Below are 22,214 nucleotides of genomic sequence, written 5' to 3'. Positions count from 1 at the left end.
TCTTCAATTATTCACGATGTATTGAAGCTCCTCAGCGGAAAAACACTGCAGAGAATTCCTCGTGCGCAGATCTCATGTTGCGGATGAAAACAGAACCTTAGCAGAGGATGGTTTCGATCCATCGACCTCTGGGTTATGGGCCCAGCACGCTTCCGCTGCGCCACTCTGCTAGCCGGGAGTACGTGTCTCCTTGTTAGTAATTTATATGTCTTTTAACACAGCTGTCCATTAGGTCTGTCACTATTCCTTTTCCTTTCTTTCATTCATCTCCTCGGTCTTTCATCCTGGGTCTGCCCCATCTTTCCTTCTCAAAATTGTCGCCTACAAACAATCTCTAAGACATCTGCGTCTTTACAACTTACTCCAGAAAGCCGAAACTCTGAAACCTTTTCTCAGCAACTTGATATTCAACCCCTTAGGGTCCCATACACTGATTTCTACGGATGGATTTAGGACGCAGATTTTTTTCTTTTTTCCCCTGCGCCTTTCACACTGCACTTAGTCTGCAGTTGGAAAGCCTTGACTCTTCCGCGTCATTGGGAAGACCGAAGACAGGGAGGGGGCATTGTGTGGTCGTGTGGTCTTGTCCTCGGCCAGGCTAGAACCACCAAGAAAAAGCTAAAGATGTAGCTAGCAGAAGAGAAGAAGGAAAGGCAAACTTCTGAAAATCGTCGCACGCAAAATTGAGGGAGACGTGGAGATTACATGCTGACTTGGGTGGTTCAGTTCTCCGTGTCCCTCACCACAATGAAACTTCTTTCACAAAGATTGTAATGGGTTTTCCTATTTACAAGACTGAGCGTGTGTGTGTTGAACACTTGGTCTTTGGACGCTGGATCAGAGAACTGAGGCTCAGATCGCTTTCTAGTTATGTGTGTGGACCCGTTTTTGTCAGCTAGGCTTGCTTCTTCCAGACAAGAAAGCGCGCAAAGCCGTTTTAAAGCTTTTCCATCTTGTCATTTCTTAGTACCCTCTCTCTTCTTTCTCCCACTTTTCATGGATGCTCATAGGAGCATCCTTAAAAAAGCCACTACCCCTTACTCAGACATATTTGAAGCCTCCTCCCGTTTCGCGCAGGACTGTTAAAACCCAAGCATAGAGCCCGAGGCGCTACTGAAGACGTGAAATTTTTACTGGAGTTTTACAAAGACAGATTATCAATACTCCAAAATGTTTAAGGAACCAGATTTTTTTTCGAGGGCAGAGAGAATGCCAGTTTCTTGAGATGAATCTGTCCACCAATATTCCGGATCCAGAAGACTGCTGATTTTTGATGCATGAAGTCCAAAAGTCCAACTTCAGGATATGTTGACTGATCCTTTTTTTTTTTTTTTTTTTACCCTGTAATTTCCCTGTAACTTTGAACTCCTGGACTTAGGCGATCCTCCTGCCACCAGAGTAGCTTGGAGTAGTTTGTTGTTGTTGGGTTTTTTTGTTGTTGTTGTTTGTTTGTTTGTTTTTTATGTAGAGATGGGTCGGTGCGGGAGAGTCTCACTGTATTGCTCAGGCTGATCTCGAATTCCTGGCCTCCAGCGATCCTCCTGTCTCGGGTTCCCAAAGCGCGCTTGAATTACAGGGATGAACCACCGGCCTGATCTCTTTTCTGAGCTGTTTTTCCTTCTCAATTTCCCCTCGAATTCTGAAGGCGATGGTTCTACGCTTTCTTACCTCTGCTGCAGAAGCTGTAGACTTTGTATTGACCTCCTGGGACAGAAGTCATGGGGGTCTTCAATTCCCCAGCTGCTTTTACTCACAGTAACCTTTCCGCTGCATTAATAGAATAAAATTCGACCTTCCCAAAAAAGAATCGCTGGTCTCTGGGTCTCCTAAGCCAGTAACTTTTAGTCCTAAGTGAATGCTTCCCCAGGAAAACCTTAAGAGAAGCATTTGGAAATGTGATGAGGTACAGTTGTGGGCTGGGTCTTTGCATTGTTAGTGGCAGCTCTATAAAATTTCTTAAAACCTCAATGTAAATATTCTTATTCCAGCAAAACTAATCTGAGTCTTGTGGGTTGGTCCCTCCTTGTGGGCATTTATTTAGATTTGATTTCCAGAGGTAAGTTAATCACATTTGGCTGCCCATGGCTCAGTCTCTCTCTCTCTCTCTCTCTCTTCCTCCAACCCCTTTTTACCATTTCATTGTTTTTCTCTGTCATGCCTGGCATACAGCCCTTTTCTTTCTTTCAACACATATATAGATATCCTCTCTAAAGTATTTAAAATTATTCTTTAGAAAATAAACTATCCTTGAAAAATGTGTGGTTTTAATCTTGACTTTTTTTTTTCTTTTACTCAACACAGTTTGACAAATCTACCCATCCTGCTACATTTGTACCTGCTTGGTTACTTGTGACTGCTGCATAGTATGAAAATCACAGGCAGCCACTGCAGTACACCCAATGAACATGTAGATTGCCTCTAACAATCTTCTACCTCAAAATGCCACAAAGACTGTACTAGGTAAGGCCAACCATGGACCTGAGCTGGAATTTCACCAAGGTAGATTCCTAGGAGAGGAGCTGCTGGTAGTAATCTAAAAGCTATACAGGAAGAAAACTCATTTAATGCAAATCTTGCAAAAATCAAAGAGGCCTTAAGACCAAGATTTTAAGATCAAGATTTCAGTCTATGTAGAACTTTATAGAATGCTTTTTCATCTTCAAAAATTAAGGGACAGAAAGGACATCCACATCTCATAATTCTGAGAAGAAATCTCAAAGAGAGATTTTTACTTTTTTTTAAATTTTAACAACATGAGTATTTCTTTGCTATTGATGACTCAAACATGTTTTCAGTAGTGTCATAGTCTCGAGGGGCCTTTCCTCCTATGGTTTAGAGCTAACATAGGAAACCTTTTGATAGAACTTTATAATATATTCTTTTCCATATGCAGAAAAGCAGTGAAAAATTGTAGTAATTCCCTCCACAGTAAAAACCAGTACTCGATCTGTGGATCACTGATTAGTTGAGTGACTAAGGATAGAAGAACAGGTTGTTAACAGTTTGTACAGCGGTAGATGTGCATGTGGGTTGTTGGTTGGATTAATTTCCCTATCAAAGAGACAGATGATATTCAGGGAATCAGGAATCTTCCTGAAGGGCTTTCTCTGAGAAACAGAGACTATGTTCTCCGTCTCTAAGAACGGAGACCTGCCTGCCTTCTTGCCCTCTTTCCCTTTTATAGCAGTTGGCTCACGGAGCAGGTGATGACCTTCTGATGGAAATCTGCTTGCTTTCTTCTGAGAGAAAGTGATCCCCCATGGCGCTGAGGACTGCGTCCAAATGACACTGAAAATGCCCAGGCATTCTCTAAATCAGGAATTTTCGTTCGCCGGCTGATTTGAAGCGCGAAAGATACTTCTTACCGTTTGTTTCAGGAGGGCCGAGTTGTTGGAGAGCGTCGTTGGGGGCTGGAAATCTTCGGGGTATAAAGGATTGGATCATTATGAATGATTCGGAAAACAAAACAAAACAAAAACAAAAACAAAAACAAGCTATGTCAGAAGTGGGATTCGAACCTACGTCCCCACTTGGAGACCAGAAACCCCTAGTAAAGAAAGCCAAAGCTTGAGTCTGGCGCCTTAGACCACTTGGCCATCCTGACACAGATGACAGTGATTTGGAAAGTGTTCACCATAGGCTCTGGTACATCGCAGATTGCCGTTTAGCTCAACCTAAACAAAAGAATTATCTCTGGAATCTGGCAAATTAAAAGAGAGCTCTGAATTCACAGAATGGAAAGGTAGGAGAGCACAAGTGTTAACGCAGAACTGAATAATTCTTACAGCGCTGGAGACCCGGATTGCGGTGGGATAGCAGGGTATTGAGGGATGCTCTGTCGTCACCTCTCTCCCTCCATTAACCCCAGGCCCCGTGCTCTGTCCTCGGCCCTGTCCTCTCCCTTTAACCGGGGCCTCCCGCCCTGCATAGATCTCTTCCTATGGCCCTGACCCCACCTACGACCCAGACCCCGGGGTCACTCCGGTCCTTGTTACTTAAGTCCTGATCCAGCAGTTCCCGCTCGATGCTGCCTCAGGGCCGGCGGAAATTGTCAGTGGACAAATGGCCACCCCTATCGCTCTGGACAAGAGGTGGTGATACCAGGACAGTGGGGCTGTTCTTTACATGGATTTCTAGGCATTCGCCCTTATTCTCAACCTATCCAGACTTATTTCATCGCCAGAAGTCATCCTTACATCTTTCATTTCACTAAGTAATTCAGTAGATATCACTGTCTTTTACCCTGCAGGCTCACATGTGCAGTAAGCCTGTGTGTAGCAGTAATATTGTCTCTCCTCTCCCTAGAGCTCTCAGATGCTTTTCAGCAATTATTACCCATCTTGGGTGGCAGCAGTTATGCTGAAAGATAATGTTTACCTTTTATAACTGAAAAATATGTTTCAATGACTGTGAAAATTAAATAGCCAAAAAGAAGAAGAAGAAGAAGAAGAAGAAGAAGAAGAAGAGGAGGAGGAGGAGGAGGAAGAAGAAAGAACTTTGTTGTAATGATTATTCTATATTCTAGGATTAAACTGTTAAGGAGAGAAACAACTTAAAACTCTGGTGGAGAGGAGCCCCACTGAGTTTCTATAATTACACTGCAAGGGCCTAAATCCTCAGTACACTTAAATTTGGAGTGTTATCACTTTAAAATCTGCAATTCCTCATCTATTACTCTAAATTTAAATGGGAAACATCTGTTTTTAAAATTAGACTACTATTTGTAGATTTTATCTTTTTAATGCTACTATATTTTTCTAGATACTAACAGTACAATTACAACCATATGCAAAATTAGCAGTGTATATTTTCACATGTGTAGAATTTTTGCACTAATAACTTCTTATACCTGTTGAAATCTATATTTATGTTTTCCGTGGAAATGAAAACCTCTGAATATGGGTTAAAAATATTTGGGATACCTGAAGATGGGCATTATCAAAATGCAATGTGAATATAGAATTGCAACTGAAAAATATCTTTAATTATCTTTTATATTATAGATTGGCTCTTTGGGGGCACAGCAGTCAATATCTCATGAACTTCTGGGTAGCATATTTCCTAGACACTTCCTTAGTATTCATTTATTTTTATTTCCTCAAATTTTTCTTTATAAGTTTGGGGGAAATTGGATAAGTGGAATCTGAGGTAATAGAGGCTTCTGAGTGGTTAGAATTCAACCACAAAAAAATGCCTGTGACAGACAGTATTTTCCAAAGATGGTCACACCAATATATTTTATCACATGTGCTCTTCTTTTAATATAATGTTGACACATTTCCTTCCAGAGGTGAGGGTCTGTGTTCCCTCCCCTTGAATTGGCCCGTGACTAGGGTGAAAGTGATACTCCAAGACTTCCAATACTAGATCATAAAAAGTAATAGAAGCTTCCACCAGCTTTCTCTCAAGACATTTGCCCACAGAATCCAGCCATCATGCTGTGAGGAAGCCCAAACTAGGCCACAGGAACAGACCACATGGAGAAGAATTGAGGCCTCTAACCCAGAGCCAGCAGCAACTGCCAGGCATGTGAATGAACGAGTCTTCAGATAAACCAAAAAATCTGTGTGAGAGAATATATGATAATTGCTGTTTAAGTTAAGTCAGTACATTTTAGTATGATTATTTATGCAGCAATAGTTAGATATGTATCAGTCTTGGTCCAATCAGAAGAGAAATAACACAGTAATTTCAACAGGGAAAGTTTAATATGAAGCATTACTGGGCTGGGCATGGCGGCTCACACCTGTAATCCTAGCACTTTAGAAGGCCAAGGCAGGAGGATCACTTGAGGCCAAGAGCTCAAGACCAGCTTGAGCAATATAGTGAGACCTATGTCTCTACAAAAAACCAGAAAACTTAGCTGGGCATGGTGGCACACACCTATAGTCCCAACCACTTGGGAGCCAGAGGCAGGAGGATTGCTTGATCCCAGGAATTTGAGGTTGCAGTAAGCTACAATGATGGCACTGCACTCTAGCCTGCGCAACAGAGCAAGATCCTGCCTCAAAAACAAAAACAAACAAACAAATAAACAAAAACAAAACAAAACCAAAAATAAATGAATTATTAACTAAACAGGGGATTGGACGAATAAGGAATTGGCTAGTTAAAAAGTAAAGAGAATTCTAAACAACACAGAAATAGCAGATATCAGATATAAGGAACAGTCACTACCCATGAGGGCTGAGATAGAACATCAAAGGAAGTGACCACACCCAGGGCTGTTAGGAAGCACTGAAGGGAGAGCCCTCTACCTCTCACCCCACCCCAAACTAAGATCAGAATCTTGTTGAAGAAGGCATGGCTGTGGCACACCTGCTCTCAATAGCAGAGGAATGGCTCTGGTGCTGTGCCAGCAGAATTTGCTTGAAATCTGTCCTGCTGGAACTTGCTGGAATGCTGGAAATCCACCTTCTAGGGTTTCTTGGAAAGGTCTTTGTGGGGGGGGGCCTCTCGCTGAGGGCACCTACTACAAAACACTCAAGGAAGTTGCCAGGGAAAATTAGTGGCTGCTGGGCTGCAGGAGCCTGATGCAGGGAAAAGCCGTGGGCACTGGGGAAGCAGCACGCCAAGTGATGCACGGGAACCAGAAAACAAAACCCACTTCCTCCTGCAATGTCTCCTCAGCACCCTCTACTGATAAAGTTTCAGTGCCAACTGGCAAAAGAAAATCATTTAAGGACTCAGATACATTTCCACAGAGCAGGCCAAAAGGGTGAATTTGGAGCTGAGAGGCAATAAATTTATAATGGATACAAGCTAATGCAGATTTTGTTACCTAAATATGGGATACTGCTGTAATAAATTCTCAATCGTGTCACTTTGGCACTGGGCAGCAGGTGGGAACTGGAAAGAACTTGAAGAGAGCATGAGTAAAAAGACCTAAAAACAGTTTCTGCTTGTCACCCAGTCCCAAAGTTAGCGAGGTTTAAAGGAGAGTGTAGAATATGTTACTAGAAGCTGGCGGAAAGTGAACGTTTGTTATCTAGTGGCAGGAAGTTTAGCAATACTGTTGCTGTGATAATGAGGAAAGTAGAAGATATACTTAATGAATTTGGTGATTTAGCTAAAGTTATTTTCAGGCAATGTGTTGAAGGGTTCACCTGGCTTTCTCTAGCTGCCTATTGTAATATAAGAGAGAAAAGAGATACACTAAACAAAGAATAGTTAATTATAAAGGAACCGGGACTTGCTGGATATTAAAAAATAAAACTGTTTCGCGTTACTAGCCTCTTGAGATGACGACAATGCTGCAATTAAGAAAAGGCTTCTGGGAAAACATCAGACCCAAAGTATTTTCAAGGAAAACATGGTCTAAAGATGGAACCACGGGCATGACTTTATTGCTCTATTTTGTTGTTCTGTATCTTTTATTCTGAATGCACTGACAACTTTGGGTTCTTTGTTGTTCTGGAGCAGGGTGGGATATAAACCTGGGGTTTAGAGATCTATAGAAAGCAGAGAGCTGGGCATACTTTCTTCCACCATAATATTATGCGAGAGGCTCCAACAGCATTCTCTTTGCATGCTGGTATACTTCTTTCCCTTTCTTTTCCTAAGTGAGTGATAAAGACAAACTCTTTCCCACACAGGTGAGCTTCGTGGCCTGATGAGCTCCTCTGTTTTGACTCTTCTTGGAATTGGAACAAAATGGCTCATTTATAGAATCGCTGACATTCTTGCCAATGGAATTCCCTAACCACCTTACTTCTCAAGCTCTGTGAGCCCAGTTGCAGTTACTTATGCCTAGCTAGCAATGTGTCCATGCCTTTTCAGCTCCTGCTGCCTCCTTCCCATCCTACAAATGAAGAGAGGAAGGAACATTTATTTCATAAAGAATTACCTGTCGGCTGGGCCCGGCGGCTCACGCCTGTAATCCTAGCACTCTGGGAGGATGAGGTGGGAGGATTGCTTGAGCCCAGGAGTTTGAGGTTGCTGTGAGCTAGGCTGATGCCACGGCACTCTAGCCCAGGCAACAGAGCAAAACTCTGTTTCCAAAAAAAAAAAAAAAAAAAATTACCTGTTAGATATTTCAAAGGGCAACATCAGCTAAGACCACAGCAGCCACATTGGACATTAGCTTTAAGGAAAAATGTTACAAATTCCAGTTGAGCCCTTTTTATCAGGCTCTTGTCTGCAAAATAAAATATTACAAAACCAGAATCTTTTCTTTGCTTTCTATATAAACTTTAGTACAACAGAATCAGCTAGCTACCTACTGATCCAAGATCACACCAACGTGTGTGGAGGCCTTCAGTGGATACTTTACTTTGGGGCAAATGACTATGAGGACATTAAAGTATGTAGTACACAGCCACTTAACATGTGGTCTGCAACCCAGTGCTAATTCCAAATGTTTGTTACAAGTCTGCTCTGTTTCGAAGTCTGAAGCTTGTGCTGAATGCAAATCAACCAGATCACTAACCTTCTTTAGTTCCATTGATTGACTGATTGTAGGAAGAGTTCCTCAGTGAAGGCAGCAGTACATTTCATTATACTATGGTGCAAACTTCTCTCTTTGTAGGCCAGTTTCCTGACTGGCAACTTTGCACAAAATTAGTATTAGAAGGGCATTCCCACACTTGTGTATGGTCAGTATTATATATTTTAAAAAGAGAATTCATTCTACTAGTATAATTAGAAAAAGATTTATGAAACAGTATTTATGTACCTCTAAAGTTCCCAAGAGAAACAGACTGGGTGATCCCTCCAGCACAAATAATGGAGCCAGGAAATACCATGGTAGCCTTAGCAGACTGCTTAAAATGAACCTATTGCTTGAAGCCAAAGCTCCACCAAAGCCCAGGGCCAGATGCCTCCTCAACCTTTTTTGGCAGATGGTGTGCCTTCTACAAACTAGTCTTACTGAAGTGCATCTGTTGGAAAGTACCTATACTTCATATCTGTGTCCTTGCTTCATAATAGTTTATGGCAAACCTATTCATATTCCTCCTTGCAATGGCTGTGCTCCCAGTGTAAGAAAATAAAAAACATCTAGAAGTTTGGTGTCATTGTATAGGTTTTTGTCCACGGTTCTTTGCTTATAACTTCCATAGCCCTTGTTAGAGTCTTTTGTTACAATGTTGGCTGCTTTAGGCCTCAGGAAACAGAATCTCCTTGGCCTTCTGCCCTCCTTTCACCTGCCTCAAGGCAGGACTCTAATCTTTCTGGCCTTTCTGTTGTGGGTCACCGTTATTCCAGAAAGGGTCCTGTTCCATGCCCTGGAGGAAGGATTGCTGATGTAATGAAGCTTCCATAAAAACCCAAGAGGACTGGGTTCAGGGAGCTTCCAGATAACTGTACTCATGGAGGTTCCTGGAGAGTGAGACACCCAGGGAGAGAATGGCAGCTCCGCGCTCCTTCCCTCATATTTTGCCCTATGCTTTTCTGCATCTGTATCCTTTGTAATATCCCTTATATTATAATAAGCTGGTAAATGTAAATAAGTGTTTTTCTGAGTTCTGTGAGCTGCTCTAGCATATTAATCAAACCCAAACAGGGAACTGGTGGGAACTTCAACTTGAAGCCAGTTGATCAGAAGTTCCAGAGTTCTGGACTTGCAACTGGTGTCTGTGGGGTGCAGTTTGGGGAACTGAGCCCTCAACTATCTCTAGGTGTCTGCTGCAGAATTGATTGCTCACTTGGTGGTGGGGAGAAATCCCTCCTCCCAACATGTGGTCACAGAAGTCTTCTGTGTTGATGATTACTGTGGGGTATGGAAAACATTTGAGTTTTTCTTAAACAAAAGTCAAATACTATTTCTCATCAGCTGTTCAAGCTCCAACTTATCCTATCATCCTAGGTTTAAACAGGATAGAAAGTCATGACCCAACCAACTCCCAGAAAGTATCACTATAATTACAACAATAGCAGTATGTTGACTATTCTGTATTTGCCCTTCCAGATTCATTCTCTACCCTAATTTCTCCCTGAAAGGCTGCATCACTTGGGCTTTCCTGGCCCCTGGCTCCTGTTTGGATTCAGCCAATGGAGGACGCTGGCAGGAAGAGAGAGAGAGGCAGATGCATATGCAATATTTCCTCCACTTTCTCCCTGCCCGGCTGTGTGCCTCTCATGGGCACAGCTCCCAGGTTGTTGTTACTCTCCCATGGCTGGAATTCTCGCCAGGTCCTGGCACCTCTGCCCTTTCCCTTTTTCTTTAATGCCTAGGAATGCTAAAGACTCCCAGTGTTCTGATCCCTGAAGGTTTCCTCACATCTTATTGGTTTCCTTCACTCTATAGAAAGGCCTTCCAATAATCTCTTGCCAATTCATCCTTGGAATGTGCCCCCTGCTACCTTCTGGGACACTGATGAATATACCCAGACTTACCCAAGGCTACCTCTGAGCCTTCCTATGCTGACCACGATGGGGGGAGGTGCTTCAAGGATTGAGCCTACAACAGCATCAAGGTCCATGGCATGAGCAGTAACTTCCCTGCATTTGTGATTTCCCTCTCTTGAACATAACTCTGAACTTGGGAATCAACCCAATGAGTGCTCTGAAAACACTCATTAAAACAGATTACAATTAGGCAAAGATTTCCTACAGTAGAAGAAGGTAGGAATTGACAGCAACAAAAACAGTAGAGAAAAATTAATTGCCTAATTTAATGTCACAGAGTCTAAGGGGCAGACCCTACATTTACTGGATCTGATGAGTGGTTCAGCTTCTCAAATCACATTTATCAGAAGTAAGGTTAAACCAAATACAAAGAAACATTACTCTAGCATGTTTAAATTTTTTTAAATTTAAAAAGCATTACAATCTAATTATAAAGGACTTAAAAAATAAATTCAGAGGTCAACAATAACCATCACTATGTTGATTTATTTCCTTCTAAGATTTTTCTACAAAATATATTTAGAATAAAATGGTGATCATTTACAAATTTTTGCACTCTGCTTTTTTTTACCCAATGATATTTCATGACCTTGTCTTATATTATTAAATGTAAGCTTCTTCTAAAAAAATCTATAAGAGCTGCATGACATTCCATACTGATATGTAGTATCCATATATATACTATATACTATTAATGTATGTACCTATACACACATACACACATATATATGCCTACAGGTACCTATATATGTAGTATATAGTATAGTGTTTATAAGTTGAAAGATGAACCATGACCTATTTTCTAAAATGCAGATTCACAACCAGAAACTTGAGCCTGGGAGGTGGCAATGGGGTCAGAGCATCTTGAGGAATATTGCCAACATATTTGGTGGAGAAAATGTTGGGCATAGGAACAGGCTGCCTGTCCACTCCTAATTCCTGCCATTCAGTTCTCTCCCTTTCCATCTTCATTCTTTTTTCATTCATTTCCCTGTTTTCTCACCACTGTTCCCTGCCCTTAAGAGTCTTCTCTAATTCTGAAGGAGCCTGGGTTGAGATAACTTTGTAAAGGAAACCTTACCTCATTTTATCAAGAACTGAAGGTCTGTTCTATCTTTTTGCCCCAAACATCTTATATGTAAGTTTTTCAGTGCAAGACTCTGCTGACTTGTGGAGGCTGAAGTGGGAAGAAAGAGGTATCAGGGAAGAAAGTAGTCTTCCAGAATTGTTGGTCCTTATAGGTCCTCGCATAGCTGCCAAAGCAATTGTAATATAATTGTGTGTTTGTAGGATAAATATTGTATCACATATGCCTTGAATGCATGCCCTGCCAGCTCTTAACTACTGGGAGCTCCCTCAGGTAGGGAAGTAATGTTCACAGTTATCAAGACCATAATGATTGCTCATGCTTTAGTAAATACTTATATTGAATGAATGTGTTTAAGATTAGAAGCCTTAACCTCAGCACACGGGAAGAAAGAGAGCCCACTGAGATACCTTAAGAGCATTAAAAAATAAAATACATACGCACACAGAAATAGGTTCAGGTGATTTTTTTGAACATGATAGACATGTGTTTCACTAACATTATACATTTCTTTAGGTGCTAAAATAACAAGAGGTGAACAATGTACCTAAACACAGGACGAAATTCTCAAAAACTTCTCTGCACAGTCTTGTTGGGAATTCATGACCCTTCTTGGACCTGCATCTCGCTCTTCTCGGGTACTTGGGTGATGACAAGGAGCTTCGGTAGAAAGTGTCTCTTCTGCCAGGCAAGTTTAGGATTTTTGGAGAATCTAAACAAACAAAACAACTGGTTCCTCCAGGAGGAGGACCTTTAATTCTAAGACACTCAAGAAGTGCTAAAATTGACTTTACATTCTTTCCACTCCCCTCACTCTCAGCCACATTAATATGCCCACTTCTTGTTTTGTTTTACTGTCATTTCCATTTATGACACTTCAGGTCACATGGGTATTACTTTGCCTGTATATGACTTTGGGGAATGAGGGGTGTGTGTGTGGAATGTGTCATTGTTGACCCTGTGAGACCTTTTCCAGAGCTAGCAGGATTGCTCTTGAAGAATAGATATCACAGCTCTTCTTCTGGAAGATGGGAGAGCTGTATCCCACGAATGGGACAGACACACAGAGCCTGGATTCCCTACTTCCCAACCTGAGGCTCTTATTTTTCTGGGTTGTTTTAAAAGTTGCTTATATTTCTCAGCAATAGAGGATTTTTATTTAAAAATTAATATCTACTGTTTCTTTATGAGCACAAGACCTGCAAACTTGAGCCAGGACACCTATGATTTGTGGTTTAGTTTTCTTTTTTACCCCAGCCTCCTTACATTACAGTTGTTGCTTGTTTGAGCCGAGTGCCCAAATGGCTGTTTTGATGTCCCTTATAGCCCCTTCCTGCTGGTGGAAGCTAAGATTTTTCTGGTTTCTCTGCCACAGCACCTTTGGAGGGAACCCTTTTATCTCGATTTCAGTGGAGAATGGGAAACACAGCCTTAGGATTTACTCCCTGGATGAAGGCTACGAAATAATTTTTCAACCTTAAAGACTAGACTACAGCAGGCAGAGCCTCTCTTTGGCTTCTGTCCCCAGCAGGTGCTCCGTTTCCCCCTTCCAGACTATCTCATTCTTACCCTCACCTGTCAGTCTGGCTCGTATGATTTCTCATATGGGGGAATTTGAGACAGATTAAGGCAGTTTTTCCCCAAGACCCTAAATACTGAAGTCTAGAATATTTGGGCATTACCTAGTGTGAAAAGTATTGCACAGTGGAGAGTGTGGCTAAAAATTGACAAAAGCCAATTTGAAGAGATGTTAAAACTATGGGAGAATGTACGCATTTGTTTGACCACAGTCCAGAAAGTCAGAAAGTGGATGAAAGCGGAACATCAAATTTTCTAGATGCCAATAAAAACAAACAAAAAAAAAAAAAAAGAAAGAAAAACAAACTAAAGATCTCAACACATAGTTGTAGGAGAAAGAACAAAGTATGCTAGGGTATAGTTGAGGGATTAGGATACTGGTCTCAGGTTAAATTGTGGGGTAGTGAGTTCAAATCTCATTAGAGCCTAAGATTTGAGTTTTTCATCTTCAGTATTTGATTTCAAGGAATACGTTTCTTACATTCCAGGAACTAAAAATAAATTACTCAAATTGATAAGTACCCATTTTATTATACCTTCTCAGAATGCCGGAATGTACTGTTAGCAAAAGTAGGGCATTCTAGAATTCGACTTCTGATTCCAAAATTATAGCTCCCCCAACTGAAAACCAAAAACAAATATGTAGCACTCAGGTTACTGCCAAAGTAGGGCATTCTAAAACTAAAATTCCTCATAACAGATGGACATGAACCTGCTCTGCTATTTGAACTGCTAATGTTGCAGGAAATGCAGCTGTAGGAATCCTTGGAGAGCTACCAGTACAACAGTTAGTGCCAACATAAGCCAGCTAATACATGCCTCTTTCTGATTAATTTGTAGTTTCAATCACTTGCACCTAAAGCATCCTGACTAATTTAGCCACTGTAGGCCTAAAGAGACTATATTACAATTATTGATTTTATCATACTATATCTAATGGACTCTAAGCTCCCCTGAAGATAAGAGTCATATCTTCAGTTAGGTAGATAGCTAGGGATTCTGGGTCTCCTAGGGACGAAAGTTGGTGCTGTTGCCCCCATCTTGGTGCTGCCCAACCCTAATTCTCCATGCCTGGGGGAAGAGGGAATACCCTAGGAATCTGCCAATCAGAACTTGGTGTGCCAGCTGCAAAAGAATGCAGAGGACTCTCTAGCCCAAAGGGCAAGCAGCATGCGTAGCATAAAGTCTGGAAAGTGACCTAGAACCCACAGGCGTAGTTAAGGCTCAGGTCATGTGACTCCCAACTGTCCAATCAAAGAGGTTCCATGGTGACCTCTGAACGAACCATGAGGGAGGTCCCCATCCAGGCACTATAAAATAAGAGGCAGACCACCGTCAACCACTCTCTTTTGTGTGCCTTTCCTTCTGCTCTTCCTTTGCTGTGACAATGGGCCTGGTCATCATCTGTGGCATATGTACCATGCTCTGTAAACCATCTTGCTCTTGCCCTATAATCCTATCTTTCTTTCCTCAGTAAACCTCATTTTCGTGCTTGCCTAACTTTGGTGTTTCTGGTCATTCTTCAGCCATGGATGCCCCAAGAACCGACATTTCAGACTGAAACCTGACAATATCTTATTTGATATTGTACCTTAGAGTCTTTCAGAGTATGAACTCTAGTCCCTGCTAAGTAATAGTTTATTGAATGAAGCACAGCTTAAGAAATACAACCAGATTGTAATCAGTTTGTAAATACCATAGCAGGTAGAAAAATTACCTGAAAGCCAAGAAACCAAAGTCAACAAATGGAGAAGAACAAAGAAAGTATTAACACAGAAAGTCCTGACAAGGACTCTTCCTAAATATTAGGCAGCCAATATTCCTGGTCTCAATTTATCACCTCATAATTGGAATTGAGCTGCCCACAAAAACAATCACCCAATGATAACATCTGAATGGCTTACATAAATTGTTAAAATCAATAATCTATAACAGAGATTTAAATGATGGATTTTTTCTCCACCACATTTGTACCAAACACTGAATAATACAATAATGTCCACAAGCCACAAATAGACTTCTCAAAAAATTACTTTGGATTCTCACAAAAATCCGAAACATCTACATTGTACCAAGTTTGAAAAATCTACTTTAAATTGCTTAAGAACCAGGACAGATACAGGTAATTCATTTCCACTAAAATCAGCCAGAGGAGCTTTCTGTTGCTTGCAATTTAGCCCTATGGTTGTTCCTGAAAGCCCTCAGGGTACTTTATGCTTCCATGACTTCATGGTTACTGCTGTCTCTGCATGGACTGTATCTTCATTTCTTCTTCTAGTTAAGTCCTACCACTTAAGAATTCAAGTCATGTATCTCTTTGCCCTCAAATCTAGGCGAGAGGTGCTTTTTCATAGCACCATTTGCACACCTTTATTATAGCATATGCTACATACTATATAGTAAATAATGATGTCTTTTTTCTCTTTTTCTTACTAAAATTACTACTTGAGAGTATGAACCCAGCTTCCTTTAAGACTAAATCACCACAGGCATTGAAATATGCATGATGAATAACTTCTTTTTTAAATGAATGAAATATCACATTTCCAAACCTAAATGTGCTCCATAGGCAGCTGAAGTTATTAGAAAATTACTTAGTCTGGTGTTAGAAGAAAATAATCTGGAAACTATAACTATCTTTGTAATAATTTTAGAAGACTTAATAAAGGGTATGTTTAATAAAGGTGTGAGCAGGAGGGGAGGACAAATAAGAAGGCAGTACCCCAGGGCTACTGACAATAGAGTGGTCACCACCCCTAGGCCTGAAGGAGAGAGGAAAGAGCCATTATTGGAATTTGGAGGAAAGGTCTCCTTTGATGAATTAGCCAGAGTCAATCCACAGAAAGGAAGTCAGATGGATAAGTACTCCAACTTTTCTGTCCTCTGTCATTCTAATCTTGTGCTAGTGTTCCCACTTATGAAATTCAACTTGAAACCAGAGGGCAGGGGAGCCCACTCCTGTAGTCCAAACAGGACAGCCTTGCACTGCACAAGGGGCGGAAATCAGAAGATGGTCATTTTTTAAGCATCAACAACTCAAAACATTTAGCTTTCTGTCTACTTTTTTCTCCATGATCATGATTTTATGCTTATAAAGCCTATGTTGTACCACTGACCTGCCTTCCTGATGAAAGTCATTTAATATCCAGTGACATATGTGAGCTTTGTGAGTTTTCTTTCATTCCTTACAAGCAATAATTCCTGAGTGTTAGCTCTTCTTACCTAGGCCAGGACTTGAAACAGCACCATGAGTATTGTTATGAGGTTTATGTAAACCACTTAGATCAGTGATCCATATGTCCTAGTCCATTAGGGCTACTATAACAAAATACCACAGACTGGGTAATCTATAAAGAACAGAAATTTTCTTCAGTTCTGGAGGCTGGGAAGTCCAAGCTCAAGGCTCCAACAGATTAGGTGTCCAGTGAGGGCAGCTCTGTTTCAAAGATAGCACTGATTTGCTGTGTCCTCACATGGCAGAAAAGATGGGAGGGCCAAGCAGCTCTTTAACAAAGGCATTAATTCCATTCAGGAGGGCAGAACCCTCACAACTTAATCACTTCCCAAAAGGCCCCACCTCTTTATGTCACAATGGGGATTAAGTTTTGATACGAACTTTGAAGAAATAGAAACATTCAAACCATGGCACCAAAGTAACTGTTAGGGGCTATTGTTATTTAGATAGAGCAGTCTCCAGAGGTTCAAGGAGAGCGGATCTCTCTCGCTCTGGGACTTTGTGGCAGAATGTAGGAGATTCTCTGGTGAGGTGGTCCTCTACCAAAGAGCCTGTGTTGCTTCTCACTATTTCTCACTTTAAGGTGTTTATAAAAACACATGTAATGATCCCAAAACAGCAATGCAATAGATATGGAGATGTGGAAGCAGTTCCTTCCACTGCCCACCCCTCCAGTTGTCATGTGTTTATTTTTGGTGTTGTTTTGCTTTCTTTTTCTTTTAAGTACCGAGAAATTTGGTCACTGGTCTATTACTCTCAGTTCTGTTTGCTAGGTGTTATGTAGTCAGGAATAGGTGGACTATTCTTTTTACACAATTCTCATTGATAAAATTTATTTTATAAAACCCAAACACTTCGTATTTTGTGTGTATGTGTCCTGTGACAACTGTAGTTTTCTCAGACGGAAAACAAGCGAGCAAACAAACAAAATTAGCCTTTATAATTAGAGGCCCCAGAGAGGAGGGTACTGGGTGAGCATGTATCACAGAGGCAAACTATCTGCAATGAGCTGCTAAAAAAGGACAAGACAGGGGAAGGAGAGCTGGGGATGCACATCGCCTGTTACGCGCTGCACAAATAAGCAGTGGTTACACTGTCTGCCTTCCCTGAAGAGGTGCCCAATCAGGTGGCTCTGTGACTTCGAATGGGGTTTTCAGGCAGGTTCCGCAAGGGTTTTAGGGAATGTGGATGGACAGCCCAGAGATGCTACAATGCGAATGCGGGCGCCCTGGGCGAGGCCGGGTGTGCGGCCAGGAGCGCTGCCGGTGTCTGGAGACGCGCAGTGGGAGAGTCGCGCGGGGCTCTGCTTCTCCGCGTCCTCGGTCTGGCAGTAAGGTCACGGGCCAGCAGGGTGGTGTTGCGATGAAGCTGCGATTCAGCCAAAGAGTTCGCATCTTCCACAAAAATCGTTTTCTTTCTGGAATGAAAGCGAAGAGAAGCCGGAGTCTCTCCCCTTTCTCCTCAGCTTTTTCTCGGAGCTTCTGAAAGGAGCACCCCCATATCCCCGGAAATATTGGCTCCTGATGGCAAAGGGTGTGGATCGTATACATGCTTCCAGGAGAGATGGAAATATCTGGATCAAAGCGTATTTTATGCGCCAGGAGAGCCGACACGGGAGGGAAAGTCCCTTGCAGCCCAGCGCGCTCCCGCTCCGGTGTGAGGCCGTGGTCGAAAGCACGCGTCGCTCCTGGCTCTGTAGAGTGCCCATGGCCAACCCGGGGAAAGCATGCTCCAGTGGCGCAATCGGTTAGCGCGCGGTACTTATACAGCAGTATATGTGCGGGTGATGCCGAGGTTGTGAGTTCGAGCCTCACCTGGAGCATGTTTTCTTCCCTTTGTGATCTCAAGCTGTTTCATTGTGATACCTTTTTCCCTTCACCTTAAAGAAAAAGCTAAAATGGTTATATTTTCCAGGGTAAGACCCACAGAGCTTCCTTTAAGGAGGACATTTTGTAGATTTCAAACATAAGAAGAAAACGACAAACCAGGAGAAGACAAATTGGACTCACCCAGCGGATTCTTTTCTCTTTAATCAGGAGACCTCACAGCAACGTAGTACAGCTTCAGAGGAGCCTCCCTCCTCCTTCCCCTCATTCCTCCCCCCTCCACCCCTTTTAAAAAACGATTCTTGAGCTCTTTGACGACTGAGCAAGGAAGCGGAGAAACTGGGTTATGCTCTGCGATTTCCTACAGTTGTCGCTGGGGTTCAGGGATGTACAGAAGCTGCTCCCAGGCATCTTAGATTGAAGTCCACAAGGTTCGCACCCGAGGTTGTTGCACTGCCACCTGTGAAACCTAAATGTGCTCTGAGTGCAGCTCTGCCGCCTACTTTACAAAAACGTGGCTGGGAAACAAGAAATGCTAATTTTCTCCCAGCAGTGGAACATGGGACACAGATACGTATTTCTTCCTACTTTTCTCAAAAAATAAACAGCCTTGTTTGGAAAAATGCATTCATCCTGACGCTTGTGTTTGAAATAAATGATTCCAGCTTACTCCACTTTTATCCAGTCTCTTCTGGATTTCATTTGGTCTCACAGGACCTTCCTTCTCTTCCGAGCTCTTGATACTCCTCCTGTTCCTTAAATATGAATATTCTTCACAGTTCTGTCCTCAGTTTTCCTCTCATATAATGCTATTCTGTGATAGGGTTCTCTAGAGAAACAGAGCCAATAGGATAGAGAGAGACAAATAAGAGGTGATTTATTATTAGAATTGGCTCAGACGATTATGGAGGTGAGAAATCCCGTGATACGCTGTACGCAAGCTGGAGAACCGGGAAAACCAGTGGTGTGATTTAGGTCTGAGGCCTGAGGAAGGGGTGAAGGGGGAGAAGGACTGTTGCTGGTGTAAGTCTCAGACTCTGAAGGCCTAAGAGAACCTGAAGCTCTGATATTCCAGGGCAAAGATTCCACCTGTACATCTTTCAAGACCTTGATGGTGGCACTAATCTCTGCCATCCTTCCAGAAATGCAATATTGCTTTTTTGAGACAGAGCGTCATTCTGTGGCTCCGGGTAGAATGCAGTGACATCATCATAGCTCACAGCAACCTCAAACTCCTGGGCTCAAGCGATCCTCTTGCCTCAGCCTTCCTAGTAACTGGGACTACAGGCACACACCACAACACCTGGCTAATTTTTCTATTTTTAGTAGAGATGGGGTCTCGCTTTTCCTCAGGCTACAGTACTGCTTTTGATTTACTGTTTTTCTAGGTAGAGATAGTTCTAATGGCTTCCACTGGGCCTTTCTCACCTTAATAGCCCTCATTTTATAGGTCAGGGAACCAATGCGAGGATCCTGTCAATTGCTAAGTATGTCTATTCCAATAATGCTCTCTGAAACTGGGGAAATAACCACAGGGTGGATTCAGGCACCTACTGGACTGCACTGTGAGTCAGATCTGAGCTAAAATTTCATTGGTCACCTGACTTCTACAAGCCCTTACTCTGGAGTACCACAGTAATGTCTGGGGTTTCCTGGAATCAACATCAATTCAGACCAGTAGTCCCCCTCAAAGGTCTGATTATTTCCTTTCTCCCAAAGCACAGTTACTCTGGTAAAAGGTGGTGGGTCCCTTTGAGGAAGCCTAGAAGAATGAGTAATAGTATAAATTTTTGGTAGTGTACCAGAGTCCTCCCTCAAGGGGACCCTGCTGATACTTCATCCAAAGGGTTGGAGTCTGTAAACTGGCTCAAGCCTGATTGAGAATTAATTGAGAAGCCACAACTTTGTTTTTATGATTTGAGTTAGACTTTTGTTCACTCAACATGGAAGTTTTCTGCTTATACAGATCAAGTAAAAATTTAATAGGCTTCCTATCTATTTTACTTCTGGAAACACCATGATTAACTAGCTGACACTATATGTCTGTGAGAGTCAGACTATTCTGATTGTTGCTTTGACTCTTCAGTCTATTAGGGTAACTACAGTGACCTTTCCTTTGGCAACTGAGTGTCACCATTTGGTCGTCCCTGCCACCCTGAGATACAATTACTCCCATTGTATTTAGACTTTCTAATTGAGTGGTTGTGGTTTCTGCTGTAAATTCTCACATACAGAGAAGAGCAATCACAGAGTTCTTCATGGATGCTGGGGCTCCCCCAACAAATTTTTTCTGAAAGTAATGGTGAAAGGTATATCCTCTGGACTCTCCAAGTGTGGGTAAGTAGGTTTTAAATGACAAATCCACACTGTAACATTCCAATCTCCCTAAAGCCTTTGAATCCCTTCCTCTACATTAAACCAAGGGAGATCCAGCATGTCCAGTTTGCTCACAGTGGGCTATCTTCTGATCCATGTTTCAGCCAACCAATCAACCAAGCTATTAAAGTCCTTTCTAATCCCATAAGATGCAACATTAAATGAAGAATCTCTGCTTAGTGGATCAATATCAATAAATTTGGCCTGATCCAACTTTATGTTCCTTCCACCATTATCCCTTAATATCTAATCCCACACATGTTCACCAGATTTCTGCTTATATAAGTTAGAAAACTCAAGGAGTTCTTTAAAAGTTCTTTTGAAGTGTAATACTTTTGAAGTGTAATACTCATGGGTCATACTTTATACCTCATCTCTAGGGGTCTGCTGGGATTTGAGTCTAGCTATAGGTCTAGAAGCAAAGAGGTGGTGGGGGCAGGTCTTGAGAAGAATCAGTGTTGTCTTGTATGGCAACTGCCTCAGGGGAGGCCGCTACTGTTGCCTCAGGCAGTGCAGAGTTAATCCTCTAAAACAGAGATGAAAAGTCTGACTGATAGCACTAGGGTTGGAAAGGCCACTTAGACTATGGTTGGGAGGGGTACCTTTGATTGAGTTTGAGAGATCTCTTTCACTAGTGAAGAAGACTCATCAGAATCTGAGGGCTTAATATCCCTAGCTTCATCAGGGTCTTCCCATACATCCCCATTCCAATTTACAGAATCCCATTTTTTCCCCAATCAATGCCCTCACTTTAACAGGAGACATCCTATGAGGCTGGGTGTTCAAACTTGTGTTGTAATTCAATCAATCAAAAGATGATTATTTGGGTTTGATTTTCAGCAATTTCCAGCCCTCCCCCCCAGCTATAAGAAATAAGACTCTCCCCAGGGCACACCTAGAAACTCTTGGGTCATTTACTGTGGTTCTTGAGCTGAAAATTTGAATTCCTGAGCTCATCCTTTTCTTTCACTATTTTGTCCAGAGACATTAGGTGGAACCAACCAACATCAAAATATTCCTTGGTTTTTCCAAAAGTGTTGGAAAGTATAATATCATTCTTATACAGAATTACTTACCTCCTTGTCTCTCATAAGTGGTTGGTTAGGAGTATCCAATGCAGATATTTGTGTATCTCTATAAATAGTTCACACCTTAGAGTATTAGTGCTTTCTTTATAACTAGAAACAGAATCCTTAGCATCTTTAAGTCTAATCATATTAGAGAGCCAATTCCAGAAACCCTAAAACCAATTCAGAAAATTCACCCTTAAAATTCTATTCCTCTAGAACCACTCTTGGTACCAAAATCTATGTGAGTAAGGGTTCTCCAGAGAAACAAACCAATATGATATATATATGTATATATATATATACACATATATCTATTAATAATATCTATTAATATATATATATATACATATATATATGAGGAGATTTATTATGGGAATTGAATCACATGATTATGGAGGCCAAGAAATCCAATGATATGCCATCTACACCCTGAAGAACCAAGAAAGCCAATGGTACAAGTCAGTATGAGTCCAAAGGCCTGAGACGGGAGCCAAGTGGCTGCTGGTGCAAGTCCCAAAGTCCAAAGGCCAGAGAACATGGAGCTCTGTTATCTGAGGGCAGGAAAAGATGGATATCCCAGCTCCAGAAGAGAGACCAAATTTTCCCTTTCTGTGTCTTTTTATTTTGTCTGAGGCCTTCAATGGACTGAAGAATGCCTGCCCACATTGGTGAAGGTGGATCTTCTTTACTTAGTC

At 41.8% G+C, this 22,214-nt stretch overlaps 1 protein-coding gene and 3 non-coding genes across 4 annotated transcripts in view; 1 reads left to right on the top strand and 3 right to left on the bottom strand.

Moving 5' to 3' along the window:
- LOC138399089 (histone H2B type 1-K) overlaps nucleotides 1-22,214 on the bottom strand; it is a 389,419-nt gene that overhangs the window by 263,706 nt on the left and 103,499 nt on the right. The gene's annotated exons all lie outside the window — the stretch shown is intronic.
- TRNAM-CAU (transfer RNA methionine (anticodon CAU)) lies at nucleotides 99-170 on the bottom strand. The gene has a single exon. It is a non-coding gene; the product is annotated as a tRNA-Met (tRNA).
- TRNAL-CAA (transfer RNA leucine (anticodon CAA)) lies at nucleotides 3,498-3,604 on the bottom strand. Its single transcript has 2 exons — nucleotides 3,567-3,604; nucleotides 3,498-3,543 (listed from the first exon to the last, which is right to left on the bottom strand). It is a non-coding gene; the product is annotated as a tRNA-Leu (tRNA).
- On the top strand, nucleotides 17,976-18,069 carry TRNAI-UAU (transfer RNA isoleucine (anticodon UAU)). Its single transcript has 2 exons — nucleotides 17,976-18,013; nucleotides 18,034-18,069. It is a non-coding gene; the product is annotated as a tRNA-Ile (tRNA).

This window comes from Eulemur rufifrons, chromosome 18, assembly GCF_041146395.1.
Source record: "Eulemur rufifrons isolate Redbay chromosome 18, OSU_ERuf_1, whole genome shotgun sequence".
NCBI lineage: Eukaryota > Metazoa > Chordata > Mammalia > Primates > Lemuridae > Eulemur > Eulemur rufifrons.
This window is presented reverse-complemented; position numbering and strand designations above follow the sequence as displayed.